This window comes from Ranitomeya variabilis, chromosome 1 (assembly GCF_051348905.1).
Source record: "Ranitomeya variabilis isolate aRanVar5 chromosome 1, aRanVar5.hap1, whole genome shotgun sequence".
In the NCBI taxonomy this organism is placed as follows: Eukaryota; Metazoa; Chordata; class Amphibia; order Anura; family Dendrobatidae; genus Ranitomeya; species Ranitomeya variabilis.
Window position 1 is genome coordinate 838,820,909 of NC_135232.1, and position 16,708 is coordinate 838,837,616.

General features: G+C 39.8%; 1 protein-coding gene across 6 annotated transcripts in view; it reads left to right on the forward strand.

The window, feature by feature from the left end:
• The window catches only part of ARHGAP24 (Rho GTPase activating protein 24), a 1,388,018-nt gene that overhangs the window by 1,176,002 nt on the left and 195,308 nt on the right, over window positions 1–16,708 (forward strand). Inside the window, exon 1 of one of the 6 annotated variants that reach the window (XM_077275812.1) lies at window positions 2,578–3,342. The exons of the other annotated variants lie outside the window; for them this stretch is intronic. The gene's annotated coding sequence lies outside the window, so the exon portion shown is untranslated. Of the gene's footprint in view, window positions 1–2,577; window positions 3,343–16,708 lie in introns of those variants that run through there. 6 annotated transcript variants of the gene reach the window in all.

Consider the following 16,708-nt stretch of genomic DNA (forward strand, 5'->3'; position numbering starts at 1 on the left):
GGGCTTTTTTTTTGCAGGATAAATTCTACTTTTGAAAGACATCATTGGTTTTACCATATCGTGTACTCCAAAATGGGGGAAAAAATTCCAAGTGCTGTGAAATTGCAAAATAAAGTGCAATTCCACAACTGTTTTTTGGATTTTTTTCTTACCATGGTCGCCAAATGCTAAAAGTGACCTGCCATTATGATTCTCCAGGTCATTATGAGTTCATAGACACCAAACTTGTCTAGGTTCTTTTTTAATTTATGTGATAAAAAAAATCCAAAGTTTGGAAAAAAAAATGTTGCCATTTTCCGAGTCTCCATTTCTCGGGATCTGTGGCCGGGCGAGGGCTTATTGTTTGTGCGCTGATCTGACATTTTTGTTGATACCATTTTGGTGCAGATACAATCTTTTGATCGCCCATTATTGCATTTTATTGCAATATTGCAGTGACCAAAAAAACTTAATTCTGGCGTTTTGATTTTTTTTGGGCGCTACGCTATTTACTGATTGGATTAATTATTTTTATACAATGATAGATCGGGCAATTGTGAATGCGGCGATACCAAATATGTGTATATTTTTTTTTTATTGTTTTATTTTGAATGGGGCGAAAGGGGGGTGATTTAAACTTTTATATTTTTAAATTTTTTAAATATTTTTTAAAACTTTTTTTTACTTTTTACTTGCTTCAGTAGTCTCCATGTGAGACTAGAAGCTGCGATCATACAATCGCTTGTACATAGAGCAGGGCTGCTGCTCTGCTCTATGCAGCAGAAATGCTCACTTGCTATGAGCGCCGACTGTGCGGCAGTGGTCATACCTATCCAGCTATGACAACCACAGGGGTCTCATGCTGACCCCGGGTTGTCATGCTAACCCATGTGACATGGCCGCAGATGGGAAGAGGTAATGATGTGCTTACTGTGCGTGCAAGTTAAATGCCGCTGTCAGAGTTTGATAGCAGCATTTAACATGTTAACAGCCGCGGGTAGATCACAATTCCACCTGCAACTGTTAGGGGCACATGTCAGCTGATCAGATCAGCTGTATCATGTGCTGGAAAAGGTGCGGGCTTATCGCCGGAGCCCGCACCTAAAGGGGAAGGCGTCCAATGATGGACACTGCCCGTCATTAGATGTTAAGGGGTTAACTCTGATAGAAGGGAAGAAAACTTTTGCCAGTGTTAAGTCAGTATCTGACCCTTTCATTGACTTTTAGACCATGTGCACAAGTTGAGTATTTGGTAAGTATTTTACATCAGTATTTGTAAGCCAAAACCAGGAGTGGAACAATCAGAGGAAAAGTATAATAGAAACATATGCACCACTTCTGTATTTATCACCCACTCCTGGTTTTGACTTACAGATACTGAGGTAAAAAAGTCTTCAAATACTCAGCATGTGCACATGGCCTTAGGATGATTATCTCAAATAGGTGACTGAGGTTGTAGTAAGTGTGCTTTCACATTGCGTTTTGGCACCCGTTCAGTGGCCCTGAAAGGGCTTATGTCTGAACCCCTTGCAAAATGGGATTTGGACATATGCGCCATAGACTATAATGGAAGCCCCAACATAAGAATTAAAATGGGGGTCTCATGGTGACACGAACCCTTCATTTTATTTATTATTGCCATGGGTCTTTTTGAGGTCTCTATTTTACAAAGGGCTAATTTCAGTAAGCTGTGCATGATGCGAGCAGTTTGTTCCAGTTTAAACCAGTTTTTCAGCGGTTCTTTTATCTCTATTTTCATTGGTTCAAATAAAAAGAGCGGGAAGAATTGTTTCTATAAATAGCTGGCTCTACCTGAGCAGCTGGTCATTCTACAGGAGCTGCAAAAGAGTGAAGCACCTGCCCACCCTCCTCTTTTTATGTTCATTGTATATATTTTGTCGTGAAGTTTTGTTAGTGGGAAAATCACTCAGCCATGCTTTGTGGATTGTGAAAATTTTTGGTGGATGAAATATTTGGTGTTAATTATTTTTAATATTACGGTTATTTATTAAAATAATTTATGAAACTCTTAATAAAGCTTCTTGGTCACTTTTTAGTCCAAAGAATATTACTATGTCTTGGTGTTTTTTATTGGTTAGCTAAAGTGGGTTTTGTGTCTCCATGGTGCTGACAGACGAACGTGCACTCTGATGTGCATCATTTTCGGGCATTTACGTCTACTAGAGGTGAAGGAAGACTGTCAATCACAAGCTGACTCCATGGGACATTGAACTGACAGATTTCTAGATAAGGTTGTCAATCACCTTCTGAGACTCTCAGACCCATAGCTCAGCTACAATGAGGGTCTGAGGGTCCACTATTTATGCTATTAATGTAACATAAAGTGATAGGCGACTCATATATTTTCATGAATGGCACATTTGTAGGTAATACATGTGTAAATAACACTACTATAATACATACAGAGACAGTCGCTCTCCTTAACACTAGATATGTGACTACAAAGGTACTGATGTAAGGACACTCATGTACATCAAGCAGAGAATGCATCTCCTGCCATTACCCCCTGACAACACATGGTCGCCCACTCGTGAGAGCTTCGTGCATTTCATCAGCAGTGTCCAGACATGATCATACTTCCACATTTGCATGATAATTGCTAGGCTTGCACTTCCCTGCTCCTTGACTTTGTATAAGGGCTTGAAGCCACTGAAGGTATTGTTCCGACATTTGTCCAGGAATTTCCTGCCCAGCTCGCACACTGCTCAGCCTTACTCATGAAAAGTTAAAAAAAGAAATCAAAGGAGAATTCCTGAAGTCATTTCCATGTCTTTACTAATCTGACTGCTTCTGCAATGAAACATCCAAGCCTCTGAACTCAAGGCTATGTGCGCACATTGAGGATTTGCTTGTGTAAATTTCTGTGCGGTTCTGCCTCTCCCAGAACGGGTGGATATTTTCTGCGTGCGTCTTCTGGATGGACTCGGTTGTCTTTATTACCGAATGCAATTCCCCCTTGTAACCTTGGCTTCCTGGAGCTTTCTTGCACGCAGCAGATCGCCGTGTTTGGGAATAAGCAGTTGCTGTAGGGAAGCATTCCTCTCAGTCTCTTCGCATGCTGCTGACTTTCTCATTCGCTTTACATCCTGCTCTGTTATCTTCTATATGTGACCCTGTTAAAGCGAGGACACCTCATACCTGAGTGTGGAGAAGCAGCGCTACTGCGGAGAGGATGTGTCAGAGCCATTCCAGGGTGATGGAGTAATGGGAGAAAGTGCAGTGAGCCACAGTCACCCGGGGGACAGATGCAGGGCGCTCTCATAGCAAGCTTATCAAAGCAGTGACGACCGGACTGCGAGTGGACGGGAAGTATCCAGTGGGCTCGTGAAAGCATCCACACTGGTGAGTTTTCTCCGCCAGCTTGTCTGGCTTCTCCCTGGCTCAGTCTATGCAGTTTTGCCCCCACTAGCTAATTACTATCTGCCTGAATTAGAATAGTGCATGGAATGTACCGCCATGTCTCCTTATTGTTTAGATTTTCTTATGTATTTTCTCATGTTCTCAGCATAAAAGCTTGTTGTACGAGTGACTGAGATACTTTGTGTCCCTGGAAACTTGTCCTGGTATGTGACAGCTGGTATTTGTTGTAGAAAATGTCCTGTGGGTGAAGATGTGGAAATCAATAGAAGTCTGGGTGGCACGTGGGTGGAAAGATGTTGTTTGGAGTGAACTTTAAAGACCACAGCAGTCATTCTCCAGCAATCATTGTAATTTACCCATCAATGTGGACTGCTGGCTGCTATTTAACTAATGTGAAATGAACCCCCCCCCCCCCCCCCCCCCCCCACGGTCTGCTTTTAAGAAGTTTTCCTTTTCTGTAGCCACTTGCAGGGGAAAACATTGATTCATCTTGCTAATTTGGTGTGATTTTTGGGCTTATTATAGACACTATGTTATCTATTTCACTATGCAACTCAGTGCATGAATAGATAGATAGATAGATAGATAGATAGATAGATAGACAGACAGACAGATGGATAGATAGATAGGTGTGTTGTTTTCCTTTTTTACTCTTATGATTGAAGCCATTGGACCATTGGTTTGGAAAGCTTTGCACCACGATTGCGGTAATATTGATGCTGTTCCTATTTTGTTCTCTAGATAGATAGATAGATAGATAGATAGATAGAGAGATAGATAGATAGATAGATATGGGATAGATACATAGATATTAGATAGATAGATAATAGATAGATAGATAGATAGATAGATAGATAGATAGATACAGAGAGAGAGACAGATATGGGATAGATAGATAGATAGGCTTTGAGAAAGAGAAATATGATATGCCATGAACTTCCATTGCCCCCACCATTGTTCCTACAGTCTGTATAGCTATATAGATGGATATAAAGATTTATAGATAGATATGTACATAGATAGATAGATAATACAGTCTGGCAAAAATTAAGAGACCACCACATGAAAACCCTGTCATGGGCAGCCCAATCTCCAGACCTGAGCCCCATTGAAAACCTCTGGAATGTAATCAAGAGGATGATGGATAGTCACAAGCCATCAAGCAAAGAAGAACTGCTTACATTTTTGCACCAGAAGACGCATGAAAGCTGTGATTAAAAATCATGGTTATTCCACAAAATATTGATTTCTGAACTGTTCCTGAGTTAAAACATTAGTATTGTTGTTTCTAAATGATCATGAACTTGTTTTCTTTGCATTATTTGAGGTCTGAAAGCACTGGGGGTTTTTTACATTTTAACCATTTCTCCTTTTCAGAAAAAAATACAACATTTATTGCTTGGAAATTTGGAGACATGTTGTCAGCAGTTTATAGAATAAAAGAACAATTTACATTTTACTCAAAAATATACATATAAAGAGAAAAATCAGACAAACTGAACATTTTGCAGTGGTCTCTTAATTTTTGCCAGAGTTGTATATAATGGATAGATAGATAGATAGATAGATAGATAGATAGATAGATAGATAGATAGATAGATAAAACAGGAGCACTCTATATAAGCCAAGATATATGCAAACACTGAAAGCATTGAATCTAAACTGTTATTACTCAGTAAGATGAACTTACAAAAATGAAGATTCTTAGCGCATAAATTCATTAAACTTTCTCTAGATAGATAGAGAGATAGATAATAGGATGGATAGCTAGATCATAGATAGATGATAGATGGATAGATAATAGATAGATGGATAGATAGATATGGGGTAGATAGATAGATAGATAGATAGATAGATAGATAGATAGATATAGATAGATAGATAGATAGATAGATAGATATTAGGTAGATAGAATAGATAATAGATAAATAGATAATGGATAGATAATAGATAGATAGATTATAGATAATAGATAGATAGATAGATAGATAGATAGATAAATAGGTCGATAGATAGATAATAGATCTATAGATGATAGATAGATATGGGATGGATAGATAGATAGATAGATAGATAGATAGACAGACAGACAGACAGACAGACAGATAGATAGATAGATAGAGAATAGCTAGATGATAGATAGAGATGTAGATAGATAGATAGATAGATAGATAGATAGATAGATAGATAGATAGTTATGAGATAGATGAGACTGCAGATAAACCTAATGACATATTTTTAATTCAGTAAGATATCACAATGTAGAAAAGAATGGATCAATGACAAATTTCTTTGCAGGTCCCATATAACAATCTGTCTGTCAGATGCAGCAGACTGAGTTTATCAACAGATAGAAGTCATTGTGATATTCCATAATGTGTTATCACTGAGTTTTGCATAGGACTGCAGGTTAATATACTGCATTAGTTGTCACCATGCTCAAATGACCCGCAGTTTATTTTTGCACAGTTGTTGATGCTATTTTGTTATTCTGAAGCCTAAAGAGGACATAAAAATAAATTACTTCTCCTTTCTTTTGTATCCACTGCTGTGATTTGTATCAAAGTAAACCCAAGAGTTAAATGTCATTTTTTCTAGATCTATATAGTATCATACCCACGAATGTATATTTAGCTGATCGTATATGTACAATATAAGGAGGAAGAACCCGAAGCATCGTGATCCGCTTGTTGCATGGCTGTGAGGGCTACAGCCGAGGCACCTGATTCCCGGATCACTATGTGATAATGACGAGTAGTAAATATAATAGAATTATCTCAGGTTACATTTCCTATCTTACAGTAAAACACTGCAGTATCCATCACAGTCTTGGCTCCTGTGTAGACATAGCATGGCCACAACTTAATACACAGCATTTTCATGACATACCGGATGTGTTTGAAATTGTATATGTTCCTATTTATGCAGATTATGGCCGTCTCTCTATGGATCAGATTCTAGGAAACCTCTTTTAGGTGTCAGTTTCTGGCGCTACACTTAGAAGTGTAAATCAAGAGGCATATACTGTGGAAAAGAAAACAACTTTATATACATTATCAAGTAATTTAGGATGAGAAGAGACTTTGTGATCTTCGTCATGTTATGTAGACCTCTAGGACATTCCTAAATCTTGAAGCTGATGTACACGTTGAGGAGCATCCTACGGTAATGGCTCCGCGGCATGCAGCGTCCATTGATTTATAATTCTATGTATGTGCTAGGAGTGCAGCGTCTGCAGCATTTCCTCTTACACCTCCTGTAAATATCTCCAATCTGTGAATCTGCAGCTAAAGATAGATCCTGTTCTGCAAAAACTAATGGAGTTTTCACACAAGAAGCTGAAGTGTCTGACACATTAATGATGTCATGGCCATTGCTTTGTTCAATGTAAATAGCTTACTAAAGGGCAATGAAAGGGGTTAATAATGTGCAAAACAGAAGGGAAGAAACTTTTTGCTTGTCCATGTACAGTACTTCTCTCTAGGGAAATCTTGGCACAATGAATAGTAGCTATAGCATGGAACTAAACAAGGACGAAGTCAGGATGGCAGCATGGCACCACTGGTGTCACGGGAAAGTCATGTTCTTCTATCCTTGAGATAGTTTTTTACCGACCAGGATCGCTACTCTACTTTATGCTCTTGACACTCAAATTGATCTCCCTGCCATACAGAGTCGTGGTTTCATAGTTTTAAGGGTGAAGGTGAACCTAAGTCCATCGAGTTCAACCTATAGCCTAACATGATGGTACAGAGGAAAGCAGAAACCCCATGGGGCAGACATTAATAGTTCTATATTAGAGGAAGAGGTCAATCAGACTATTTCCCTGGATCAACGTCCTATCACAGAAACTAGTGCCTATAACCTGTAATATTATATTTTTCAAGAAAGACATCCAGGCCTCCATGATTTTTAGTAGGGAATCACTCATTACAACAACATGTGGCAGAGAGTTCCATAGTCTCACTGCTCCTAAGGTAAAGAATCGGCATCTGTGATTATGGTTAAACCTTCTTTCCTCCAGATGTAGAGGATGCCCCCTTGTCACCATCACATGCCTAGATGTAAAAAGATCATTAGAAAGGTCTCTGTCCCCTCATATATTTGTACATTGTAAATAGATTGCCTATAAGGCTGACAATCCGCAATACCATTTTTCTTCTTCCACTTCCTTAATCTCCACAAAACTAAATGCATCATATTTCCCCTATCAAACTTAATACTATCCAGAACAATTATTCAGAGTTATTAACCATACATCTTCCCCTTACAGGTCATCTGCTACCTCCACCTTGTCCTTCATCCCAAACATCCAAGCCTTATTCAACTCTGCTGCCTTCATTTCCAAAACATTTTCATAGTGTGCTGTTTTTTCAATCTTTTCAATATCTAGTCAACAAGTTCTTATATGCGCGCTCTTCATCTCCCATCTAGATTTCTGCCACATCTTCTTCCGTGGCTTCTTCTTCAACACTGCTGTCTGGATAATCCACCTTTGCTTCTCCTTCGATGTCTTCTCACCGATTTCAAATACTGACAATGCCATAAAATGACAATGACACACATTGCGTGTCCTACACTGTAAATCTTGTGAAAAAGGTTCTCCAGCATGGTCAGGAAATAAAACTTCAAGTTTACTATAGAAACATTAAAAGGACATGTAGTGGATACACTAGGAAGCCCAGGATGGCTAGTGACCGACGCGTTTCGACTGTGAGGTCTTAATCATGGTCTCACTGTAAATCTCCCTACACTAATTTGGTGCTCTCCAGAAGGAGAAACTTTACCCCTCAGGCTATGTTCATTGATGCATTTTTTAATGCAAATTTTAAGCTGTGTATTACAGTACCAGCAAAATGTATGAGATTTCAGAAATCTCATATCCACATGTTGTTTTTTTCCTGACGGAATTGGAAAACTGCTACGTTTTTTAAAACAGCAGCATGTCACTTTTTTCAGCGTCCTTTCAGCATTTCTTCACCCATAGAAAGCAATGGGTAAGTGCAAAAACGCCGCAAAAAACGCAGGTATCAGGTCATGCTGTGTTTGGTGCAATAACCTCAGGCAGCTGCATCATGTTTTTTAGGGGGGTACTAAACTTTATCAACATGCATAAGAGACAATAAAAAGGCAGCAAAAACTGCAGAATAACGTGCTTTTTGTAAGCAGCTTCTTTACTGCCAAGAGAGCAAGTTTTGCCTGCAGAAAAAAACACAGCAAAAACGCAACGTGTAAACATAGTCTAAACAGCTTCTCACCCAGCCAAACCATGGGCAGATTCCCTGAGACGAGACATGTGTCTTCAGACTCTTCAAATGGGGTTTCTAGTTTGACTTGTTATCCGACCTAAAGCATGTGGCAAGGGGTAGAGATTGACTTTTAGAATTGTACTTCTAGAATGTGGTGATAGAGTTCATGTTCTAAAAGACTATTAGCCCAATGACATTTTTAATTTTATTATTTATTATTAATTATTTATATAGCGTCATCATATTCCATAGCGCTTTACAGGCATTATTCTACAAGGCAGTCCACAGCCAGCCACCTCTATTAGGTCTGATAACTGGGTTATTTGTACACAATGCACACACTGATGCATCCAACAGTTCAGATTGTCCTGCATGTACGGCACAAAACAGAATCTGTACGTACACTACCGTTCAAAAGTTTAGGGTCACACAGACAATTTTGTGTTTTCCATGAAAACTCATACTTTTATTAATCAAATGAGTTTCCAAATGAATTGAAAATCTAGTCCAGACATTGACAAGGTTCGAAAAAAAGATTTTTATTTGAAATAATAATTTTCTCCTTCAACTTTTGCTTTCGTCAAAGAATGCTCTCTTTGCAACAATTACAGCATTGCAGACCTTTGGCATTCTAGCAGTTAATTTGCTGAGGTAATCTGGAGAAATTTCACCCCATGCTTCCAGAAGCCCCTCCCACAAGTTGGTTTGGCTTGATGGACACTTTTTGCATACCATACAGTCAAGCTGCTCCCACAACAGCTCAATGGGGCTGAGATCTGGGGACTGCGCTGGCCACTCCATTACAGATAGAATACCAGCTGCCTGCTTCTTCCCTAAATTGTTCTTGTATAATTTGGAGGTGTGCTTTGGGTCATTGTCCTGTTGTAGGATGAAATTGTCTCCAATCAAGCGCAGTCCACAGGGTATGGCACGGCATTGCAAAATGGAGTGTTAGCCTTCCTTATTCAATATCCCTATTACCTTGTACAAATGTCCCACTTTACCAGCACCAGAGCAACCCCAGACCATCACATTACCTCCACCATGCTTAACAGATGGCGTCAGACACTCTTCCAGCATCTTTTCAGTTGTTCTGCATCTCACAAATATTCTTCTGTGTGATCCAAACACCTCAAACTTGGATTCCTCTGTCCATAACACTTTTTTCCAATCTACATCTGTCCAATGTCTGTGTTCTTTTGCCCACATTAATCTTTTCCTTTTATTAGCCTGTCTCAGATATGGCTTTTCTTTGCCACTCTGCCCTGAAGGCCAGCATCCCGTAGTTGCCTCTTCACTGTAGACGTTGACACTGGCGTTTTGCGGGTACTATTTAATGAAGCTGCCAGTTGAGGACCTGTGAGGCGTCGATTTCTCAAACTACAGACTCTAATGTACTTGTTTTGTTGCTCAGTTGTGCAGCCGGGCCTCCCACTTCTCTTTCTACTCTGGTTAGAGCCTGTGTGTGCTCTCCTCTGAAGGGAGTAGTACACACCGTTGTAAGAAATCTTCAGTTTCTTTGCAGTTTCTCGCATGGAATAGCCTTCATTTCTAATAACAAGAATAGACTGTCGAATTTCACATGAAAGTTCTTTTTTTCTGGCCATTATAAGAGTTTAATGGAACCAACAAATGTAATGCTCCAGATTCTCAACTAGCTCAAAGGAAGGTCAGGTTTATAGGTTCTCTAATCAGCCAAACTGTTTTAACACACTTGCACAAGGGCACAAGGGTTTTCAAGGGTATTCTAACCATCCATTAGCCTTCTTACACAATTAGCAAGCACAAATTACCATAAGAACACTGGAGTGATGGTTGTTGGAAATGGACCTCTATATACCTATGAAGATATTGCATTACAAACCAGACGTTTGCAGCTAGAATAGTCATTTACCACATTAACAATAAGGAAATTTCTAAGTGACCCTAAACTTTTGAACGGGGGTGTATGTGCCAACGAGTCCATTGACTATAATGATGAAGAGGGATGATGTCGAGACGAGTAACAGAAGTGGAGGTAAGAGCAGGCAAGCAATATTACAATGGCGAGGAAAATGTTTGTGGGAAGGGAAGATTCAGCACCTATAGTGCTTGTAGAATGCTGATGAAGGAATAGCCCAGTTAAACGAGTGGATGACATGTTAATCAGAATAGTGACACTTCCTGAGCAAATTAGACAGGTATGTGTACTAAAAGTAGCTCCAACTTGTTGGGTAGGGGATGAGGATGCGTTTTCTCTGTTTTTAGGTTTTGAGAACACTGACTTTTAAAGGGAACCTGTCACCTGAATTTGGCGGGACCAGTTTTGGGTCATATGGGCGGGGTTTTCGGGTGTTTGATTCACCCTTTCCTTACCCGCTGGCTGCATGCTGGCCGCAATATTGTTTTGAAGTTCATTCTCTGTCCTCCGGAGTACATGCCAGCGCAAGGCAATATTGCCTTGCGCTGGTGTGTACTCCGGGGGACAGAGAATTAACTTCAATCCAATATTGCAGCCAGCATGCAGCCAGCGGGTAAGGAAAGGGTGAATCAAACACCCGAAAACCCCGCCCATATGACCCAAAACTGGTCCTGCCAAATTCAGGTGACAGGTTCCCTTTAAAGGGGAACACATGTGTGAGGGAGATTACTCTTTACACCTTGTCCTTTTAAAACATTATGGCTGTAATAGCCGAGAGTAGCATACAGCGTCAGGTACACATGGACCGTGCACAATAAATGCAGTTTTCTTCTTTCTGGAGATCCCTTGTAAAGCCCATTGTGTGATAGCAGCGTGCTGAGTAATACTTTTTACACTCTCATATTGATTAGTTGTTCTACAGTCGCAGTGCTCATTCTGTACTAATTCACAGCAGGAAAATGTCAATACAATTTCATCAGCAACGTGCAATTTGTTCTACAAAATCTGGATGAAAAAAAAACAACTTATATTCGTATTCACTTATTTATTCTATTGACCCTGACATCCATTTTGGTATTTTATCCAGCACTAAATAATACTAAGTAATGTGCTTCAATATATTTTTTCATTTTCTATTTTTATTTTTTAGGACTTTGTGGAAAACTTAAATTTTTCACCTGTGAAGCTGGGAATTCTGCCTATTTTTTGGATGAATGCAGAGTAGAACGAGCAAAGCGACCATAACAGCCCAGAATAAACAAAAGTATGCCAAAAATAAAAATATATAGGAAGGCCGCAAGGGAAGGTACAAAGAACCAGGGGTGCACAACAAAGGTTTATAAAAGACAATGTATCGAAATGGTATAATGCCAATACTTGTGCAAAACTGTATATAATATAGGATATATATATATATATATATATCTAATATATAAAGCTGAATGTGTGTGTGTGTGTATGTATGTATGTATGTATGTATGTCCGGGATTGGCATCTGAACCGTAGCAGCTACAGCCACAAAATTTTGCACAGTCACACGTCTGGACCCCGAGAGCGTCATAGGCTATGTTGTGAGGTGAAATTTTAACCCCGCGCTTTCCAATTCACCAAACAATTTTGCCCCTATCTACATAATGGGGAAAAAGTGAAAGGAAAAGTGTTGGAGGCGTCGCAGCTACAGGCACAAAATTTTGCACAGTCACACGTCTGGACCCTGAGAGCGTCAAAGCTATATTGTGAGGTGAAATTTTAACCCCGCGCTTTCCAAGTCACCAAACAATTTTGCCCCTATCTACATAATGGGGAAAAAATGAAAGGAAAAGTGTTGGAGGCAAATTAACAGCTGCCAGATGTGAACAAGGGGGACTTAAAGAATGACAGCGATGGCACCAAAGAGTATATACTGTACAGTTGCTAAGGTGGGGCCCCAACATGGGATAATCACACCACCACGGGGATATGAACACACACACAAAATGCGCCACACACTACCACGTGCTCGAACACATATACCACCCTCAGTGCACATTTCACCACACATACACCAACCTCGCCACATAAAAGTAGAAACACAAAAGTCGCCGCTCAAAACTCGCCACGCGCAAAACTCTCCACATGCAAAACTCGCCACACGTGCAAAACTCGCCACACGCAAAACTTGCACACGCAGAAAAATTGCCACACGCAGAAAAATTGCCACATGCACAAAAGTTGCAACACATGCAAAAGTTGCCTCACACAAAACTTGCACATACTCAAAAGGCACCACACATAAAACTCGCCACGCGCAAAACTCGCCATGCGCAAAACTTGCTGCACACAACTTGCTACACTAACCTGTCACATGCAACTCGACACACAAAAAGTTGCTACACGCATGTCGCCACACAAAACTCATCTCACAAAAGTCCCTACATGCATGTCGCCACACGCAACTCAACACACACAACTTGACACACGAAACTCGCCCTAAAACACACACAAGTCTGGTATCCTTCAAAAATAAAAATCTGATTAATAAGCAGACAAACTACAAGAGCAACAAATGTACCATATAGGAATCCGGCAGCTGTCAGTCACATGACCAGTCTATTATGTGTATGTGTGAGCTAATATATACTGCCAGGGGGTGGGCTTACTGTTGGCTGGGGATTTATCAGGCTGCCATTTTAGCTTACAAATACTGAGGTAAAAATACTGACCAAATAACGTGTGAACGAGGGCTAATACAGGAGGAGATGGCATACAGCTATATACTATATACAGGAGATGACACACAGGTATATACTATTTACAGGGGAGATGACACACAGGTATATACTATATACAGGAGGAGATGACACACAGATATATACTATATACAGGAGAGATGACACACAGGTATATACTATATAGAGGAGGAGATGACATACAGGTACATACTACATACAGGAGGAGATGACATACAGGTATATACTATATACAGGAGGAGATGACACACAGGTATATACTATATACAGGAGCAGATTACCTACAGGTATATAGTATATACAGGAGGAGATGACACAGGTATATGCTATGTATAGGAGGAGATGACATACAGGTATATACTATATACAGGAGATGACACACAGATATATACTATATATAGGTGAGATGACACACAGGTATATACTATATACAGGAGATTACATACAGGTATATCTAATATATAAAGCTGAATGTGTGTATGTATGTATGTGTGTATGTCCGGGATTGGCATCTGTACCGTCGCAGCTACAGCCACAAAATTTTGCACAGTCACACGTCTGGACCCCGAGAGCGTCATAGGCTATGTTGTGAGGTGAAATTTTAACCCCGCGCGTTCCAATTCACCAAACAATTTTGCTCCTATCTACATAATGGGGAAAAAGTGAAGGGAAAAGTGTTGGAGGAAAATTGACAGCTGCCAGATGTGAACAATGAGGACTTAAAGAATGAGAGCGATGGCGACAAAGAGTATATACCGTACAGTTGCAAAGGTGGGGCCCCGACATGGGATACTCACCACACACGGGGATATGAACACAAACACAAAATGCGCCACACACTACCACGTGCTTGAACACATATACCACCCTCAGCACACATTTCACCACACACACACACCAACCTCGCCACATAAAAGTCGAAACACAAAAGTCACCACTCAAAACTCGCTACATGCAAAACTCGCCATATGCAAAACTAGGCTCACGCAAAACTCGCCACACGTGCAAAACTCACCTCATGGAAAACTCACCTCATGCAAAACTTGCACACACAGAAAAATTGCCACATGTACAAAAGTTGCACCACATGCAAAAGTTGCCTCACACAAAACTTGCACATACTCAAAATGCACCACACATAAAACTCGCCACGCGCAAAACTCGCCATGCACAAATCTTGCTGCACACAACTTGCTACACTAACCTGTCACATGCAACTCAACACACAAAATGTTGCTACACGCATGTCGCCACACAAAACTCATCTCACAAAAGTCGCTACATGCATGTCGCCACACGCAACTCAACACACACAACTTGACACATAAAACTCGCCCTAAAACACACACAAGTCTGGTATTGTCCTTCAAAAATAAAAATCTGATTAATAAGCAAACTACAAGAGCAACAAATGTACCATATAGGAAATACGGCAGCTGTCAGTCACATGACCTGTCTATTATGTGTATGTGTGAGCTAATATATACTGCCAGGGGGGAGGGCTTCCTGTTGGCTGGGGATTTATCAGGCTGCCAATAGCAACCAATCACAGCTCAGCTTCTATTTTGCTACAGTTAATTAACCTGAGCTCTGATTGGTTAATATAGGCAACAAAGACATTCTCAGTATAACAAAGCTAATATATGTTGTGAAATGCTTCTATTTGCTTAGTTTTTGCCTTTTAATAATTACATTTCTATCTATTTGTTTTGTGGTTTTTGTGTGCAGAATAAATTTTTGTTAACACATTCTATTTTGCTAACAGCAGTCATTAACCCGGGCGAAGCCGGGTAGTACAGCTAGTATATATATATATATATATATATATATATATGTGTCATTACTACATGTGCCCGCTATACAATATCGATATGGGTAAGCATTCAAAAGGTAATGCGGGCTACACTCACTGCAATAGAAGAATAATCAGAAGACTCTCGGCTGAGTAGCACGCACCCGACGCACGTTTCGATTATAGCCTATAGTCACTCCCTGATAAAGGCTATCGCAAAATGTGCATCAGGATGGGCGATATACTTGTGTTTATTGTTGGTTCTTATGGTTGGTTTGCTCGTTCTTTTCTTCAGTCATTATTTACTGACTATCCAGTTTTTTAGCAATCACTATCCCACGTAGTCCGTAGTGTGACATAATTTCACATATTTAATACTTACCAATTATATTACCCTTTTTATGTCATACTCCAAAATTATTCCCCTTTTTGTTGACTTTTTTTGAATGAGTATCTTTGGTGATCTTTTTTGTCTAATGGGCCTAAGGCTTGCACCCATTTTGATGGTTTGATTGGTGCTGTTATATTTTTGAGTTACTGTATAGATAGATGACTGGAGAGCAGCACACATGAAACTAAAGTGAGTTCAGGGCTTGCAGTCGCACTGGAGTCCTGCCATTTTTGTGCCACCACTTGTTCTTCCCCTGCTAAAGAAAGAGGTAGCTTTTTTATTTTTCTGCCATATGCCATATGAGAGCTTGTTCTGTGCGGGACGAGTTGTAGTTCTGAAATACAACATTCATTTTATCATAAAATTAACAGAAAATGACAAAAAAGCACAATTCCACATTTTGTTTTACTGTACTTAGTGTGCAGTAGAAATTACCTGGCAAGATGATTTCCCGAGTTACTAGGAATATAATGATACGAATCATATATGTTTTTGTTGGTTTAATTGATTAAAACATTTTGGGCACTGAAAAAAAATTGTTTAAAGTTGCCATATTGTGAGACCTCTAACATTTTTATTTTTCAATCAAAGGACCTGTGTTAGGGCCTAATGATCAAAACTGATATTTTTATGACACCATTTTGCATTTTTCTATGAAGGTACAGACGAAAAGCAAAAAGGTTCATTCATTTTATAGATTGCACTTTTACAACCATGCTGATAAAAAATATGGTATATTTTGTTATATTTTTAAAAATTTATTTTATTTCTTTATTTCTCAGTCTCTTTAGGGGACTCGAACCTGGCATTGTTTGATTGCATCGCCTATGTAATGCAATACTACTTTATCGGAATATGTAGTTAAAATGAAGTACCTCTATAAAACTTAGCCACAGGCTTGGTTACACAGAAGGAGTATGATGGGACCCCCTCCACAGGATCCTTCACCATGAAAACACATCAGCATCTCACTATAGCATCATAGGGGACCAAGGCGAGCCTGTTGTGCTATTTTAGCGCCTCTTTCAGCGACTGACCAGCGCATTTAGATTTTTAGACAGCATCAATCAGAGCAAGCGCTAGTTATTGGTGTAAAAGGAAGAAGCTGGTTATGTCACAGATGACATTTCCTAGACAAGGTGAGGGCTCACCTCCTGAGCTTGCTCCCTACACTGGCACACGATGTGTGGGGTACTACTACATCACATGTTGGGAAGGGTTTAAAGACCCTAGATAGTAAAGGGCTCTAGTTGAGATTTTGCATTTGGACCCATGAGCTTCAAGTTG